Source organism: Lissotriton helveticus, chromosome 10 (assembly GCF_964261635.1).
Source record: "Lissotriton helveticus chromosome 10, aLisHel1.1, whole genome shotgun sequence".
NCBI classification, from domain to species: Eukaryota; Metazoa; Chordata; class Amphibia; order Caudata; family Salamandridae; genus Lissotriton; species Lissotriton helveticus.
This window is the reverse complement of record NC_136071.1, coordinates 1091344589-1091363202: the sequence shown is the minus strand read 5'-3', so window position 1 is coordinate 1091363202 and position 18614 is coordinate 1091344589. Positions and strand designations below refer to the sequence as shown.

The 18614-nt window shown below is 45.2% G+C and overlaps 1 protein-coding gene across 7 annotated transcripts in view; it reads left to right on the top strand.

The window, feature by feature from the left end:
* The window catches only part of NHSL2 (NHS like 2), a 1069731-nt gene that overhangs the window by 1031009 nt on the left and 20108 nt on the right, over nucleotides 1-18614 (top strand). The window lies entirely within an intron of this gene.

Genomic DNA, 18614 nt, shown 5'->3' with positions numbered 1-18614 from the left:
TAACTTTTTGTAGGCAAGTAGTGAAGTTGCAGCACTTCCATCAATGCACTGTAACATGCTTGAGAAGAGTTATTCAGCATATTCACGAAAAATGTGGAACTGTGTCTGTTAACTGTAAGTTTCCCATAAAAAATACCCAGGTATAAAGAGAAGTGAAAATTGCACTTCCGCGGAAGGAGGCATGGTTTGTTGGATGTTGGCGGTTTTTACCTTTATTACGTACAATGGGGCACGTCGCAGTTAAATATATGTTTATTTAGATAAATTTGCTTGACATACTAAGTGCATAGGAGGTCATACAAGTACAAGAGGGGGCTTCCATCTTGGATTGGGAGAGCAGCCGCTATTTGTGATGCAAAAAGCAGTTTTGTGTTTCAGTTCGATTGCGTGGAGAATTCTTTTCAGGCTGGAAAGGACAGCTGGAAGCAAGCTGCTGACAGGAGCGACTGTGAGAGAGATCCCTGCAGGAACACTGCAGACTGAAGCAGATGGCGCCGGAGGACAGGCTGAGGAGATGGCGCGGTGAAATGGTGCTCTTCACAGAGCTCTGACAGGAGTCTGCGTGGCGCAGCTCCAGAGCTCCCCAGCTCCTGGCAGAGACAGGCCAAGCTGTCTCAGACTGACTGGCTGTCAGTGCACCAGAGGAGCAAGATTATACCGCTGTAAATACCCCTGACAGGGCAACAGATGAAAGATAAGTGGATGCCCCCTCTTGCCTTGATTGGCTGATCCGAGCTCACAGGCCAGCAACCAAGCAGTGACGTGTCATGATGCTAGTCACACACCAAGGTGAAACAAACCTGCGGGGGCACTCTCATTGTGTTTAACATCTACAACGCCTCTCACATGGGAACGACCCACCGTGATTGATACATAAAGCACTGCAGGTGTGATGAGGAAGCAAAGAACAAGGAGTGTCACTCCTTCTGGAAGCGGTGTTAGTGTGTTGCACACTCCAGGTAGAGTCGGGTTGGATAAAGTTCCTGCTCTGAAGTGCTCCAGCGGTGAGACAGGGTCTGCTCACTTGGGGCCCGATTCACAAAGGTAAGCTTAGACTTAAGTCAAAGTTTACTACTTTTTTGGAATTTACAAAGGTAAGTTACTACTAGTAACTTTACTACTAGTAATCATACTACTAGTACAATTATTAGTATTAAAGTCACTAGCAGTAACTTACCTTTGTGAATACCAAAAAGTAGTAAACTTGGGAGGGCCGGATTCACAAAGGTAAACTTAGATCTGAAGTCTAAGTTTATACCTGAAGTCTAAAGTTAGACTTCAGGGTCTAAAGTTTGACTTCAGGTCTAAATGCAGACTTCAGGTCTAAACTTAGACTTCAGGTCTAAATGTAAACTTCAGGTCTAACTTAGACTTTAGATCTAAACTTACACTCCAGGTCTAAGTTAGACTCAGGTCTAAACTCAGACTTCAGGTCTAAATGAAGACTTCAGGTCTAAATGAAGACTTCAGGTCTAAATGTAGACTTCAGGTCTAAATGTAGACTTCTGGTCTAAATGTGGACTTCAGGTCTAAATGTAGACTTCTGGTCTAAATGTAGACTTCAGATCTAAATGTAGACTTCTGGTCTAAATGTGGACTTCAGGTCTAAATGTAGACTTCTGGTCTAAATGTAGACTTCTGGTCTAAACTTAGACTTCAGGTCTAAATGTAAACTTCAGGTCTAACTTAGACTTTAGATCTAAACTTACACTCCAGGTCTAAGTTAGACTCAGGTCTAAACTCAGACTTCAGGTCTAAACTCAGACTTCATGTCTAAACTCAGACTTCAGGTCTAAATGAAGACTTCAGGTCTAAATGTAGACTTCAGGTCTAAATGTAGACTTCTGGTCTAAATGTGGACTTCAGGTCTAAATGTAGACTTCTGGTCTAAGTGTAGACTTCTGGTCTAAACTTAGACTTCAGGTCTAAACTTAGACTTCTGGTCTAAGTTTACCCTTGTGAATCAGACGGACCCTTAAGCAGCAGATCACCTCGTTCTTGTGGCACTCATCTGCCATCTACAGAGAAGAATTGTGTATCCACAGACAAAGTTCAAGCTACTGTGCCTGATCAAACCTATACTACATTTCCCACATGTAATTAGTTGTATTAATAAAGTTATGCATGTTTGCTGTGCAAATGTGCAACAGAGCTGATATTCAACATTCAGAATGAATGTTAGTTGATTTCATCTTTGTCAAAACCGGTTTTAAAAGCAGAAGCTCCCACAGATGTGATAGTATTTGATGTCCGACTTATAGTGCTGAAAAAATGTCAAGAGCTCCAGAACAGGTGTAATAACTTTAAGATTGTTTGCATAACAACATCCTGGCTAAAGCTCTGTTCACCCCCTAATGTGCACCCCCCATACACATATATTACTACTACTGTGGATCATGGTAATCTCAGTTTTATGCTGCGTTTAGTAAAGTCGGTGTTGTTTAAATGAGAACGTGGCTGAGATTCTTTTTCCAAAAGGGGAAAGGACACACGAGGAATATTGTTGGCTGACCCCTCACTGAAGAAGGATGCTGGTGTGGTATCAGGATGTGTGTACTTCAAGGGTCTCACTACTTCCTCTGGTTCACTTCAAACACAAACACATAAAGACACCGAGGGGCAGATTAACAAGCCCCTTGCGCCACTTTTGCGTCACGTTTCCCATGTTAAAAGTGACGCAAAAGTGGCGCAAGGAGCTTGTAAATCTGCCCTCAAGTCCGAAACCAGATCCCGAGTTACAAGGCCAACGCCAGTTCTGCCCGTGCAGTTTCAGGTGCAACCCTTTCTGTGTGACAGGTATGCACATTACTCCATCACCCTTCTCTCTGCTCAGGTGGTGTTGACCCCCACTGGCCCCCCTTCATGCTGGCACCCCTATAACTGCAGAGAGATCATGCAACAGGTATCCCCTTAGGAAAGGCCTAGCAGATCTGCCCCAAGGAGTGTGCAGCAGGCTGATGGGTAAGTGATGCCCCTGGTTTCTGGGCGCTGCTCTGTAATCGACTCCTGGGTCAAGGCAGCCCTTGCAGAGGCCTGACAGCTGAGGCTGCGTGCTTATCTTAATAATGGGCATCTATACATCTGCCCAACACAATCCCCCCAGCAGGGGCAGCGCATGGAGTTTTATCACCCTAGGCAGAATTAAATTTTGTTTCTTCATACCCCGGCAACGTCGCCTTAATAGATACATCCAGGGCCGGCTTTAGGGCAGGGCCACAGGTGCGGCCGCACAGGGCGCTGACCAGTGAAGGGGGGTCTAACCTCAGGTGGGTTGGGCGCTGTTTTTATCAATAACTTCTGATTGGAAAGGATGGACACTTTTTCCTGGTGTTAGTGAGAGAATCTGAGCAGGCGGTCATGGGGTGTGAGGGCGCGAAAAGGATTGTTGCACCCGGCACCACCAGCGCTAAATCCGGCAAAGGATACATCTGGGGGTCCTCTGGTGCTCCATGCTGAATACAGACTAGGTGAGAGTCCAGTATTGCCTTAAAGAGTAACATTTCTGCTATCTAGCTCCCTCCTGACAAAAGATGCCATGGGCAGTGCATGCCACTGACACCAACCTTCACTTATCCCTTACGTTATTCAGGACTAGAGGGGGGAAAATTCAGGGGCATATTAGCAAGGAGTAGTGATATTTATCGCACTTTTTTTTATTGCTGCCTATCGCCGGATATTATCGCAGAGATAACGTGCTATCAGCAACGTTTATCTCCAATGCGATAAAATAGCCAGCTATAGCGGCTCAATGCGAGAATATCGCTGGAAATCCAGCGATATTCTCGCATTAACGCCAATGGGGGCTTAATGTGATAATCCACCCCTGTTGGACCTGTCCCTTTTTGGCAGGTTCACCCCGAAACGTTTTGCTTTTTCCTAGCCTGTTTCTGGAACCTAGTGTTGATGGTTTTAGGCCTTTGCGCACTTTTTCACTGTGGTACAGTGTAAAGTGCGTGAGCTTTCTGTGTATGTGTGGTGAGTGACCTGCCCTCCCATAGGAATGAATGGGGAATATGTATGCCCATGGTAGTTCCTGATGTGTGGGGAGTGCAGGGTCGAGTTTGATATGTGCGAACTCGTGAGATTGAATGCTGCGTAATGGTGTATGCTGCATGATTGTGTCTAGTCTAGAAGTGCCACTTTTATAAGTTGGTATATTTGTGTAGTCTGTGGCTGGCGTGTGATTGGCTGGAGAGCCTGGCCCAGGAGTGCCTGGGCCTGCTCGTGGATTGACTGTCTGGTTTGAATGTGACAGGGGCTGCAGAGCCCCCAGGAGGTTGTCTGAGTCAGCCCGTGGATGAAAGGCAGCATCTGCTGCCAGGGAAGTGGGAGGAGATAGCACCTGATAGTGAAGGGCTGTGCCTGCCTGACCACAATGCTGGCTCCACCTCCCCGCTGGGCGACTGTCACCTCTGTCCCTGATACTAAAAGGAGTTCCCTATAACCAGTCCTAGCTGGTCCTCACACTGCCTGCACAAAGACTTCAAAGACTTTTCTCTGTATAAGAAGGGGCTGTGTCCCCTTCCAATTGGTTCTTGTTTTCTAACTGGAATCTGCCAGGGGCGTGCTGCTGCTTGGGCTCAGGGGAAGGCTTGCCTCCCTGAGCCCTGCCCAGCCCCTGGATACCTGATGGACTTATCCTGTGATGTCCTGCATTCCTTGGAGGACTTTGTGCCTGACTTTTTGCTTCTTTAGCGCTGGGAGCGCTTTACTTTCTCTGTTAAGCGCTGGGAGCGCTTTATTCCTGCTTTAAGCGTCTGTGAGCGCTTTATGGTTATTCCTGGACCGTGGTTGGTCCTATAGCGCTGGAGAGCGCTTCGATTGGTGGCCCGATCGAGTGCCCACCTCGATTTGAGTAATTATGTAAAGCCGGTGCCCACCCGGCATTGCCCGTGTTCTCACCTCCGCGGCCCAGGGGCCTGAAATGGATCAGAAGCCGCGGAGAAAGAAACGAAGGGGCAGCGACCTGATTGGCCCTTCATCGACAGGAGCCGCGCTCTGATTGGCCTTTGCCGTAGGCCTGTCCCCGAGAGCCGCGCTCCGATTGGCTGCCTGGCCCGCAGCCGCTGTGACGTCAGGGAGGCTCGTCCGGGGAGCCGCGACCTCATTGGTCCACCCCAAGGAAGCCTGCTTTCTCTCATTCGTTGCCGGTCTCCCGTGTGGAGAGGGAGACCGGGAAGGCTCCTCGAGCCCAGGGAGTGAGGAAGCGTCGTGTTCCCGCAGCCCGGGGGAAAGAAGGAGCATGGCGGCCGGTGAACAGGGCTCCCGTGTGACGAGGGAGCCCTGCATCGAGAGGAGAGGAAGCCGCCTGCCGTGTCCGTCCCGGGGCTCCTGAGTGAAGGGGGAGCCCCGGGGAGGGAGAGAAGTCCCGCGCCGCCTGCCCAGGGAAGCGCCGCCGAGGTCTGGTGAGTCTGGGCTGGGCTGGGTGAGGCGGGGGCAATTCTGTTGCTGCTCCATGAGGGAGCAGATGGATTTTTGTGGTGCCGGTGGAGGCACTGTGTCAAGAGCGGCCCCGTGTGGCAGTGGGCCGCTCCAACGAGGAGGATGATTGCACAGGTCTAGAGAGGCCCACGCTTTGTTCTGTAAGGGAGGGTGGTGTCGGGGCACGTTGTCGGTGCCCGCCCCCTCCCCCTGCGCCCATCTTCAGAGCGACCCCGATGACAGAGGGCCGCTCCAGCGATCACGGGGACACTCGTAATTTAGAGCCCAGGGAGGCTCCGTGGCATTCGTTTTGAGCCCTGCAAGGCTCCAACGTGGGGGCATAATTGTTTAGAGAGCCTCTGAGGCTCAGGGGGCTAATTGGTTATTTCGAGCCAAGAGGCCCATGTGTGGAGGAGCCCACGAGGGGGGCTCCAGGGGCCTATAATTGTTTAAGAGCCTGTGTGGCTCCAAGTGCGCAGTTCAGAGCCTGTGTGGCTCCAGCAGTGGCGCAGTTTGTGCCTAAGGGTCAGTGAGGGCCCTGGCGCAGTTTTGTTGATTTCCAGCTGCCCAGCAATTAGTGGGCAGCTGTACCGTTTAGGTCTTGTGACTGTTCCCAGGTGCCCAGCAAGTAGTGGGCACCTGCACCGTTTAGGCCCCTGACATTGAGACACAGGGCGTCTTAGCCCCAACAAGGCCAGTTGGCCTAGGGACTGCCACAGGTGGTGGCTTATGTAAGTTTTGCGCAATCGTATGTTTATTGCACCTCTGAATGTGTTTTCTTGCATCATGTGTTATTCCTGCACCTCTGAATGTTTTTAGACATCATGTGATTTTTGCGCTATTGTATTGTTCTGGTACCTCTGAATGTAATTTTATTGCATCATGTGCTTTGTTCTTAACACCACTGAATGTGTAGGTTTATGCATCATGTGTTTCCCTTTACTACTCCTCTGAATGTATATTTATGCATCATGGGTAATGTGTTCCTTCCTAGACCCCTAAATGCTGTGTGATACTTAGGTGGTTGTCCGTACACCTCTGAATGTTTTTAGGCATCATGTGTTTTCCTTTACTACTCCTCTGAATGTGTTTCATGCATCATGGGTAAGGTGTTCTTGTTTATACCCCTAAATGTATTTTATTCTTAGGTGGTTGTTCTTTCTAATACAGGTGGTCCTAGTGAGGTCCTGGTTCCCTGCGTGACATTCTCCTAAGGTGGTTAGGGTTGCGTAGGTGGTACTTACCTGTTACCAGTAGATACTGGTTGTGATTTATAACTGTTACTTTGTGCTACAGTGATTTTATATCCTTTTATTCTAATTTCTGACAGTATTTCATTTCTACTAAGTGCTGATTCTGACAGTGGCCCATGTGGCCCTGTCCTGTAAATAATCCCTTATGAATATTGCCCGTGCCAGTTGGCACAATGTACATGTGTGATTTTTATCTGATGTGTTTTGATAATACAAAAGTTATTTTTATATAACCTTGTGTGGAGTTCCTTTTGTGGTGTGCCTAGGATGTTGTTGCTGTTGTGTGCTGGCGCAAATGCTTTACACATTGCCTCCGAGTTTAGCCTTACTGCTCGTGCCAAGCTACCAAGGGGGTGAGCAGGGGTTATCTTGGCTTGGGACTTCCTTGCCCTGACTGGAATGGTGGTTTCTGCCTGGCTTTGGCGTCAGCCTTAGCCTACCAGAAATAGCCAGTTCTAACAACCCCTCATTGACTATACAGGTAATTCAACTTTTTAGCAGGCGTTAGATTCTAGCGATAATCGCGCTTAGCGCAATTATTTTTATTGCTTTGCCTGGCTTGCTAATAGGCGATAGCTGCATTAGCGTTCAGTCGCTAACAGTTTGGGTACGCCCACTTTGCATGTCATTAGCGATAAATATCGCTGACATGCAAAGCGGGCCCCAGACCTGTAGCTATCGCCTACAAGCTGTCGCTAACTGCTGTTAGCGACAGCTTGATAATAGGGCGATAAAATTATTGCCGCTTTAGCAGGAAAAAGTCCCGCTAAAGCGGCGATATGGTTCTTGCTAATATGCCCCTCAGTTTCTTGTAACTGTGCCTCCCCTGGTGAGGGGGCGCGCACTCTGCATCTCTTAGGGGGGCTTGAGTTGTACTTTATTCAACTCAAAGATTCTTAAGATACCTTCATTCGGACGTGACCAGGCCTAATGTGACTACATTTGCTTCCTTCTGTAGGTGTGCACTTTTATATTGAAATGCATGTAGATTCTCCTACAGGTGCACTATACATTCAGGAGAAATGTCTTTTCCTTTGCAAGGAAGCCTCCTCTTAGCACCCGGAGGAATATGCGAGTGACAGGGAAAGGACCTTACTTTTACTTTTACCCTCCTGAAGCGAATGCTAAAGATGGGCCCATTACCTCCGATGACAATTACCGCTTATTCTGCTCGACAAACCAATGCATCGAGGCAGCCAGGCGGAGGCCTGACACCGACCCCGGTGCAAGAATTAATGCTCGGAGAACGATGGTTAGGAAATACAATGTGATCAAGAAACATAACACCGAAAATTGGCTGTTAAGATACAAGAGGATGAATTAGCTGGAAAAGTTGTGCAAAAGCAGAGGGGCTTTTAGTTTTAGGTGGGGCGTTGTTTGTTGTGGAATGAAGAAAAGGTCAATTTCACATGCAGTACTTATTTTAAAAACAAAATTATCAGAATTAGAGATTCAAGCTCGTGTGCCACTGTTTTCTCTACTAAAAGGCGCCTGGGTGAGAGGCAGCTTTTATAGTAAAGTTTCACTAAAATGTGAAGAATTTCCTTGTTGGTCTTGAGTGACCAAAGCATGAATTCTCCTGCAGCCTCCTTATGCAGTGATGATTCTTCTGCCCCCACCCACCTCTTGCCCCACAGCCCCGACACCCACTTGACTGACCACGCCCTCCTCAACAAACCCCTGATTAGCCAGTCTGTTGCCTGGTTCTGTATCTCACTGCCCATTGGCTGATCACACAATTTACCCATATGTAATTGTAAATGTAAATGTAAATGTCAAGGTATTTGTAGAGCGCACTGCCACCAAGTGGTTTCCTGACGCTATTACTCATACCGCTGTGGAACCCTTCCTGGTTTTCCCTGTGAGGTGTCCACTCCTGGGCACCCCCATGGTGAAGCCAGGCATCCCAGTGCTGTTGGGGCCGGTGTGGAGGTTAAGCAAGCTATTGCCCAGAGTTGCAGTGTGGGGCCCATGATTAGAATAGGCACCGAGGCGAGAATTGTCAGGTCTGAGGAAATTGAGCCCGAGACCCGCCGAGGCGGGAATTGAACCCTGGTCCCGGGCCAGAACTCTGCATCAGGGTCTGCCGCTCTAACCATTGAGCCACACTGTTGTTATGTGTTAATCGTGGCCATACCCCTGCCAGGTACTTCACTTCCCAATAGTCTAGCTGCTGCCTGCCTTAGGGCCTGATCCACCCGTGTCGAGGGGAGTGAATTTGCAAGTATGGAACAATGGATTGATAATGTTATTCAACCTTAAACACTGGAAATTCCTCTGCTTAGTGTCTCATTCCAAACTTCTTACACATTTATTCAGTTAAAGAATTAAACCATATTGAAATCTTGAAATCAGGTGTGACCCTACCTCCAAAGGAGCAGTCCCGCCAAACTGCGAGGCTTTTTTTACTCAACTGAAACAGAGACAACTGTAGGTAAATGGTGGTTATTTGACTTTCCGGTGGATGTTGCAGGTTTGAGGGGTGGGGGAGAGGAAACTAAAGATTTGACCTTATCACAGGGCTGCTGATGCTGTGAAGGTCTGGCATGCACCACCATGTGGGTACAGTAATGGAGTCTGAAGGAGGGAGGTGCCTGCCAGACCCACTCTGTAAGTGACGAGTACTCTGAGTTACAGAAACTTTCTCGTAACACAGAATATTGATTCCTCTGGGAAGCCTGCACTGCACAGGCGCGATGGCAAAGAGATTGCAACCTAGGCACCATGGCAGAGAGATTGTTGTCCCTGGAACAATTTACACTACACAGACGCCTTCGCAGAGAGTTTACAGCCCCAGGTACCATGGCAAAAAGATTGAAACTGGGATGACGGTTTTTTACCTCCTGAACTTGTAAACTGGTCCAATGTGGCTCAGACCCAACAATAAGGAAGCCATCCTTGATGTCAACTCTTCAGAGACTCCATAATTAAACAGGATCTTGAGGTTGCTCTAACATCGATGGAGGCCCCATACAGTATCACTCTCAAAGCATGCTTTTAAAAAAGACAACCGATTTGGTAACCACGGCAGAGACATCTATGTGCAGAATACATTTATAGATTCATAGAAAGGATCACAAATCTCCAAACCCTAATATTTCAGACCTAATTCCAACTTGATGTCCTCCCAAAAAGACCTCAAAACTTCACCTGTTCATTCCCTACCATGAAAAGTAGTCAATTTCTCTATTCTAATTAGCATCTTCCTGCTTTCTCTGCCAGCTGTATTACTTATGCTTGTTCCTTGTGAATTGCTCCACTGTCCACGTGGCTGGTCCACCCTATAGAAATGATGTTAATAAATAATGAAAGATATTGGAAAAAAGGGATTCACTATTTTCATCATTATGCTGTTTCTAACAACTTATAGATGGGGTGAGCAGTAAGAGCTTAGAAAATAATTGAAAATCTGGAAGTGTCATCTAGTAGACGTTCCAGATCGAATCAGACTGTGGGGAATCATTATTCAGTTTTGTGGGAGCCTTCATACTATAAACAAGAGGTGTTGGATATTCATGACGGAGAAGGGATTCTTTTAGTTACTTGCTTATAGCAAGCCCTTCTGAAAATTAATAGTGACCAAATGCCTTAATGAAGAGATGAATGGAACAACAACCTGGGCAGATGTGTCAATGACTATTAGTAGAATCACATAGTAGTTTTTTCCCCTTGACATCTCCAGAAATGCCCGATTAAAATATACGCCTTTCAATATCCTGCATAGAGATATCTAGCTCCTGATACTGCTTAAGACACGTCCCAATTCCACACCGCGATGCTCTCAAGACAGTGCTGGCTTCTGGCATAAGTTTTGGGAATGACCTGACATTACTGAAAACATTTTGGAACATACTTAAGGAGGACTCATCATTTTGGATATTCTGCAAATAGCAGTTATCAGGGCACCAAATTAACACCATAATCTCTACTTAGACATTATTTCCCCACTTTTAAATCAAACTTCCCCTGCCAAAGCTTTTTAGGTCTGTCTTGACATCACCTATTGCTCTGAATTTGTTTACATTTATGTCAAGTTGGCTTTGGCTTGGCTCCGTTCCACAGGAGTATTGCCTTATAATTTCATGGTATTGGCTGTTTAGTGTATCATTCTGCCTCCTTTGAAGTGATTGCATTTCAATGCATAAACGATTATTTCACACCACAAAAGGTACACCATCACACATTTAGGCTAGATGTGCAAAGCGTTTTTGTGGTCGCAAACACTCTGATTTAGAGTTTATAACTGCAAAAATATTTTTCTTACTGTACTGATCTGATTTTAGAAGTTGGGAAACTTTTACCAACTCCTAAAATAGGATTGCTATCCCCTACTACTTCGGTTTTAAGAAAGGGTGCATTATAGCAATCCCATCTAAATACGGAATCGACATGTATCAATGTTTTACAACTGGAATCTGGTTGCAAAACATTTAAACATTTTAGACTCCCAAATTGGGACGGTTAGCCATTTGCAAATATGAACATGTGCCAAAGGGATCTGGTGTGAATGTAAAAAAACATTGGTGAGTAAGTAGTGATTCAGGGGGACCACTACTAACTCTCAAACAGTCGTTAACCCATCGCATGCTCATGTCAGCCCCCGGCCGTCATGCGTTATGGTGGGTGTGTGCTGAGGACGGCCGGAGGCCGTCCGAATCCCGCCCACTTTTAAAATCACCCGTACAGTGCGAAAATTCGTGGCACAAGCAAGGGGTTAAAAAAATGTAGCACCATTCTCTTTAAGGAAATGGACTGCATTTAAACAAAATAGTTTACTGTATTAAAAAGCGATTATAGACATGGTGGTTTGCTGACATTAGTGGGCCAACATCACTGTGATGGCAAAATACTAATTGCTTCAGGGAATGTCGGCAATATTTAAGTGTTACATGTATAATTAGCAGTGATCGAGCACTCTGGGCAAACCCTTTTACCATTTGTCCTCCTAAGTATCTTTTCTATCCTGCCTGAGAAGTGATCAGATTAATCAAAATGAAATTAATAGTGTAACCAATGCGGCTACATAATAAGGACCAGGAATCAGTAACAATAGGTAAGAAGGTTTAGTACAAATATGCAGTCAAATTTAGGTACACAAGCCTCAGTACCATGCTATAAAGGTACAGAACAAATCGGAAACCCAACCTCCTAAAGAGGTTTAGATGGACCAGTATTAAGCAAACAAGCAATTCAGTCACTGCAATACAAAAGATCAGCAATACGATCTGATGCTCAGAGAAAAGTTTCAGGTTCCCTCGTCTATACAGGAGTAAATCTAAAATCATCTAAGTTAAAGTCCAGACTAAAAGGATGGTTGTCTCTACTAGGGATATTCAATAAAGGAGTATAGTAAGGCAGTGCAGGAAAAATATAAAAAATTAGAAGAATGGACAGGTGTCAGCATTTCAGATGCTCAGACAAGAGTCTTCTTGAGTCGAGGAATACATGTTAGCCTGAGCAACCCTTAGGAAGCATAGAGGTCTAAACCTCTCAAAGTCCAAAGGGAATAATGCTGTAACATCAGATAGTGTATGCTCCAGTTATTTTCACCGGAATGTCTGAGGTAACACCCCTCTGTACTCATCATCAGGGGCTCAATTGTCCTTTTCCATTCTCACATTATAAGCTGTAACATTTACAAAATGTCCCACATTGAACATGGGAATTACATTGTCCTTGTTCACTCAAGCCATGTTGCAAAAATGCTGAATAAGACCTTTCAATTAGCGCTCTGGCTCTCCATGCTCTTCCGTCCAGGTCTTCTTCTCAAACTCTCTCTATCGCTTATACAGTATTGTATCTATTCTCAACTAACAAGCCATGGGAATTGCACCTGCAAGGAAAAGTCATGTAAGCAGAAAATGGAAAACGATGTTTATGCAAAATTTAAATGTAGGCCTAACAATGTAAATTTAGTGTATTAAATCAATGTCGCAGATACTTTGTTAAATTTTTGTTGTCTGTTTAGAATACCTGTGGCATATTTCTCACAATTATCATAGGATGGTTACATTTTCTGTTGACCCATCTTGTAGAGTAGTCAGAAGTTGACATAAAGAAAGATAGTACAAACACAGTGTACATAAATAGAATATTTTAGCTATCGAAAACTATTAAGTGCAAAATGTAAGTAGACCAGAAATTAAGTGCATATTGAAGTATCTTAGCAGGTGTTGCACTGCAGACCCTAAAATATATTCACTGTACAAAATTATAGCTGATTAAAAAAAGCACACTGGTATATTTTCGTTACCATATGATTTTATTATAATAAAAAGTAAGTAGAAGATTGATCAAAGAGGCAAAGGCGACAGGTATGGGATTAGCTGCATCCTTTTGGCTTTGTCAATGCTTGTTTTTGTAAAAGTTTATTGTTGGAGAAGCTGCCAGGTCCTCATCAATCTAAAATGAAATTTGAATAAAAGCAAAAATATTTTTTGTCTCGAAAAGTACACATTGCTATAGTAGTCCTGGACACAAGAGCACTATTTTATGAGTGGATGTGTTCCTCGTGAAAGGACAGAATGCCATCATTGTCAGCATAGTGAGCGAGCTGCTGAAGTGGGCTGGCCTATTGCCGCATGTTGCTTGCTGTATGTAGAGAATGAAAACAAAATGTGAATGACACAATAACAGCATCAATGGATAACGAAGGCTGGGTGAAAGCCTCCTATAAGTGAGTATTTTATACATATCATTTTAGTAAAATCTAAATGTTTAAAAAAGCATCTTCGACCATTCCCCTTTTTAAATATCATGATTGAAAAATATATAAGGATTCGGAGGGTGGGGGGAGCTATTTCTTTCCTTTTCTGATCTCGGTCAAGACCCACGGATTCCACTGATAGATCAGAGTGGTGGGAAAAGTAGTGAATTGGGGCAAAGACATAGGGAGACGCCCTGATATACTTAATGCCTAATAATAGGTCCTGCTATGTCTCCTGACATTGACTGATACCACCATATAGTTTAAGACCTCCTGGAGATACGTCAGAGCTGTTCCCTAGTTAAGGTCTTATTCTTATCATACATCATGTATTATCATGCTCTTATATATTAAAGGACTTTAACATGTTAGGATATGGAAAGTCAATGACCCCAGGCTGGGTCCTCGCACTTTGATACACTGCTATATACAGGTATTACTACTATTGTTTCCCAAACTCCAAAAGGTGTAAAAGGCTTTTAAAGCATGCATGATCTTACTTTAGGAGACTTCAGTCAAGCCGCATGCTCTTGAAAGCCAAAATTAGTATTTTTGCTAAAGAGAGACATGAGAGAGTTATGGTGTATTGAGTGCCTGAAGGATAAATTAGTCAAGGATTATTTTTTTCTTGATGAGTATTTCTGGAAATATGGGAAATGGTGGACTGACTTATCAAGTATGTTTCCTCTTGCTTGGGTGGTATCATTATATATTATTTTAAATATGGAGCCTGGGTCCCAGAGATATGTAACCTAGTTCTGGATTATGGCTAGAGCTTTTTCTCTAGAAACTGAACGGAATATGTTTATGAGAGCTATTGTGGGTTTGCTGTGATGTACCCCCCTCAGCAATAAGGTTGAAATTGGGGCTGATCCCTTTGAGTATCAGGATTAAAAATAGAAGCAGAAACCACTAATCCAAACATGCAAAAGACAATAAAGGAGATGGTTGCATGAGAGGACCCAAGCTCTTACTCCTAGCTTATTCACATTTCCAAAAGTTGGATTCGTGGAGTAGGAAGAACATTGTATCCAAGGCTATACTTTATCAACCAAGGCTTTATTGAAAGAACTGACTCTTATTAACCAAAACCAATCACCACTCAGAGAGTGGGATATTATATCAGGGTATTGCTCCCTGTCTTTCTTTAGTGTGCATAAGTTAGAAAATAGTGCTGTATACTGTACTTCTGATACAACCACAAGACATAGGCTCTGCAATGTTTAGATTCAAGCTGCCCGTCCCCTGTCGATTGTCTACCTCAATACCCGTTCACTTCCTAAACACCAGTTAGAAGTATTTCAATTACTTGACAATGATAATATTGACATCCTCCTTTTGTCAGAAACATGGCTCCATGAGGATTCCTCCCCAGACATCCTGGCCTCCATCCCTACAGGATTCTACATACTTCAATCGAACAGGACCTCTGGTAGACCGGGTGGTGGCGTGGCAGCCATCATCCGTTCTAAACTACTCTTCACCTCCCTCACTACTATTCCCATATTAGATTCTGATCTATTAATTTTAAAATGTATGTCTCCTAAAATTTCTTTTACCTGTGTTTTAGTTTATCGTCCCCCTTCTAATATGCCCTCTTTTTCCTCCCTATTTGGTGATCTTATTTCCCAGTTGGCCATTAACTCAGCCAGGATCCTGATCATAGGCGATTTTAACTATTGGCCACTTGACCCTCACGAAACTGCCCTCTCAACCGAATTCACAAATGTACTCCTTGGTCTTAATTTCTCCCAACATGTTTTCACTGCTACCCATAATAAGGGCCACATTCTGGACCAACTTTGGACAATCAATCTGGATAGTTCTCCCCCCCTGGTCTACCCTTGCACTTGGTCGGACCATTTCTTTATCTCATTTTCGTTGCAGTTGTTGCTACCCCCTCGCCCTCCACTACCCTCCAATTTCTCGGCTCGCAATTGGAAACGTGCTGATATCTCCCTCTTCCACTCTACCTTAGTTACCACTCTTCCTAATGATTATCCTGATTTAAACTTTCAAACCACCATAGTAGATCAATGGCTGTCTCAAGCCAGCGATGTGGTTGCCCCGGTGAAAACCATCAAAACCAAACGCCCACACGATGCCCAGCGCTGGTTTACTGCCCAACTTAAGGCAGATAAGCTATCCCTCAGACAAGCTGAGCGCCGCTGGAGGCGAAATTATGATCCTACACTTAAAACCACATTTACTGACTTATTAAAATCCTATAAGAAATCAATTATCCTGGCTAAATCTGTTTATTTTTCTCATAAAATCCTCTGCTCTGCATCTAAAACCAAGGAGATCTTCTCGATTGTTGCTGAACTCTCTCTCCCTGACCGCGTCACGGCTCAGCCCCAACCCTCGCAGGCTTTGTGTGACTCCCTTAACACTTTTTTTATTGATAAGATCTGCACCATTAAAAATAATATCCCCTCCCCCTCCCTCCCTCACGTCAGCACTCTTCCTCCGTCGAATTTGTGTAGCCTGCACGAATTCCCTCCCATTTCCCTAGATGAATTTATTTCCCTCCTTCAGACAGTCAGTTCCGGCTCCCCCTATGGCTGCTGCCCTCCCCTAATCTTAAGAGATGCTTTCATGGCATGCCCAGGTCCTCCCCTTGATCTGCTCAATCGTTCCCTCGCCACCGGCTCTGTCCCCGATGCTTTTAAAAAAGCGGTGGTAGTACCCATCTTAAAAAAACCTGGATCTGATCCCACGGTCTTGGGGAACTTTCGTCCCATTTCTCTTCTTCCCTACTTGGGCAAGGTACTGGAGACCTACGTCACCCGCTGCCTTAGCGCATTCATCGAGAAATCTCATTTTCTTGATGACCAGCAGGCAGGCTTCAGACCTGCCCATTCTACGGAGGCAGTGGTAGTGGCAGTGATGGACGCTCTTAGACAGGGGGCGGATAAGAACTTGAACCAGGCCCTGGTATTGCTAGATCTCTCGGCCGCTTTCGACACGGTTGATCACGACATCCTGATCGACCGTGTCAGAAATGCTGGCGTCCAGGGCCTTGCCCTGTCCTGGATCGGATCCTTTCTCCAACATCGCTCTCAATCAGTCCACCTGTCCTCCTTCTCTGCCCCCTCTGTTTCACTTTCCTGTGGTGTCCCTCAGGGCTCTGCCCTGTCCCCCCTCTTATTCAACTTATATATGCAGCCTCTCCTTGTCTCTCTTCGTCACTCCCCCGTTACTGTTTTCAACTATGCAGATGATCTTCAACTCATTTTCCCCATCGATTCCTCTCCCTCCTCTTGTTCCAACTTCCAAACCATAATGCTCACCATCTACGAGTGGATGAATTTCAGCCAGTTGAAACTTAATCCTAGCAAGAACGAGCTGGTATTGATCGAGGGATCTTCGAATTCCTGGAGTTCCAACTTTTGGCCTTCGGCCCTCGGCCCCTCCCCTCGTCCTGTTAACACTGTGAAAAGTCTTGGTGTTATCATCTCCCGCGACCTCTCAATGAGGCCCCAAATCAACGCGGTTACCTCGGCCTGTTTTTACCATCTTCGAAGAATTGGGAAAATCCAAAGATACCTTTCCTCGGAGGCTCTCATTCTAGTTATTATGGCCCTGGTTACCTCACGTATCGATTATGCCAACTGTCTATACGTGGGAATCCCCACATACCACCTTCATCGGCTCCAACTGGTGCAAAACCAGGCTGCCAGACTAGTCTTCCAGCAGCCGAAATACCAACACGTCACACCTTTGTTGGAAAGACTCCACTGGCTCCCGGTAGCATACCATTGCATTTTTAAAATGGGCTGCACTGTCTCCAAGACTTTGTCTACTCTAGTTCCTGCTTTCATTTCCCTCAGTCTCCACCCTCACGTTCCGTCGCGACTCTTAAGGTCATCTGCCCTAAACCTCCTCACCACCCCCAGGTTCAAACGCAAGAAACACGGCGGCTCCAGTTTCTCTTTTCTTGCCCCTTCCACTTGGAACTCTTTTCCTCTCCCCATCCGCCTTGCCCCGGACTACACCTCTTTCCGCAAACTTCTGAAAACCCACCTCTTTCGCCTTGCCTATGACTAACCGCTCACTCCTGTGCCCTCCCCCCGCTGTCCTGTCCTGAGCGCCATGAAACCAATTGGTGAACGTGCGCGTTATAAACATTTTTAACATAACATAACATAACAAGTTGAACGTGTCTCTCCTGGGGGCTATTTTGCTTTGTACAGTTGTAGCATGGGGCTTGTTGAAGATTTAATTCATTTCCTTCTGCTTTGCACTACCTATAGAGGAATCTGTAGGAAGTGTCTTAGAGGAATTTTGTTGAAGATGGTAATTGCTAATAGATGGAAGGAAGTTTTTAGGTCTAACTTCACAGTGCGGCTAGTGTATCATGCCGAGAGAGATAGAGGTCTTTACACTATTGTACACCCTTCACACTAAGCATCAATCACACACCAAAGATACAATAGTAGAATCCACACTTAAATCATTCAGGATGTACTAGGGCCTTTCTGCAGCAGTGTCATAGATATTGAAAGAAATCTCACCCCATTACTGTGGCATGCTTCATCATTGGCTAATCCATCCCTCCCTAATAGGATGGTACTATCAGAGTGGTCTCAAACTCACAGTGAGAGAGTTCAGATGCAAAAATGCTGGATAAGTGTATGATCCAGAATGTTGTTGAACGTACCTCTTTGTAAACCCAAACGGATTAACAGGGGGCAGGGTTAAAAGAATGGATTGGATGAAGGATGTGAACTTAGGTATCATTCATCCTTTATTTGTCATTGTGCCTACATGTTTCAGCCCTTTACTCTGCCCCCAGTGCCTTCATCAGCTGTATTGATGTTATTTAGTTTTGACCAACATTCATAAAATACATTATCTGTCCTGCTTCGCTCCTAGAATCATTTCTAGAGGACCTTCACAGTTTAATGGGATCACACAATGCAACAACAGGCGGAAAAATTAGCATTTTTGCTCTCATTTCTACGGAATAAGGATTTTCATAATTTTCTGGGAGATACCATAACTTCTGGTAAAGGGTATAGAAATAGGTGTTTCAAATGGAGATGCAATGAGTTGACCATTGTTAAAGTTAGAAACACACACAATCTCGGGACTAAGAATAAACCAATTGCCTCTCACACCTTAAATGAGCATCTAAAGTTACATAAGCAAGGCATGGTGAAAAAGTGTATTGAAGATGTGAAAGTGGCCCAAACACTCCCATCCTTTGCCAGGGGTGCACGAGTGGGGAT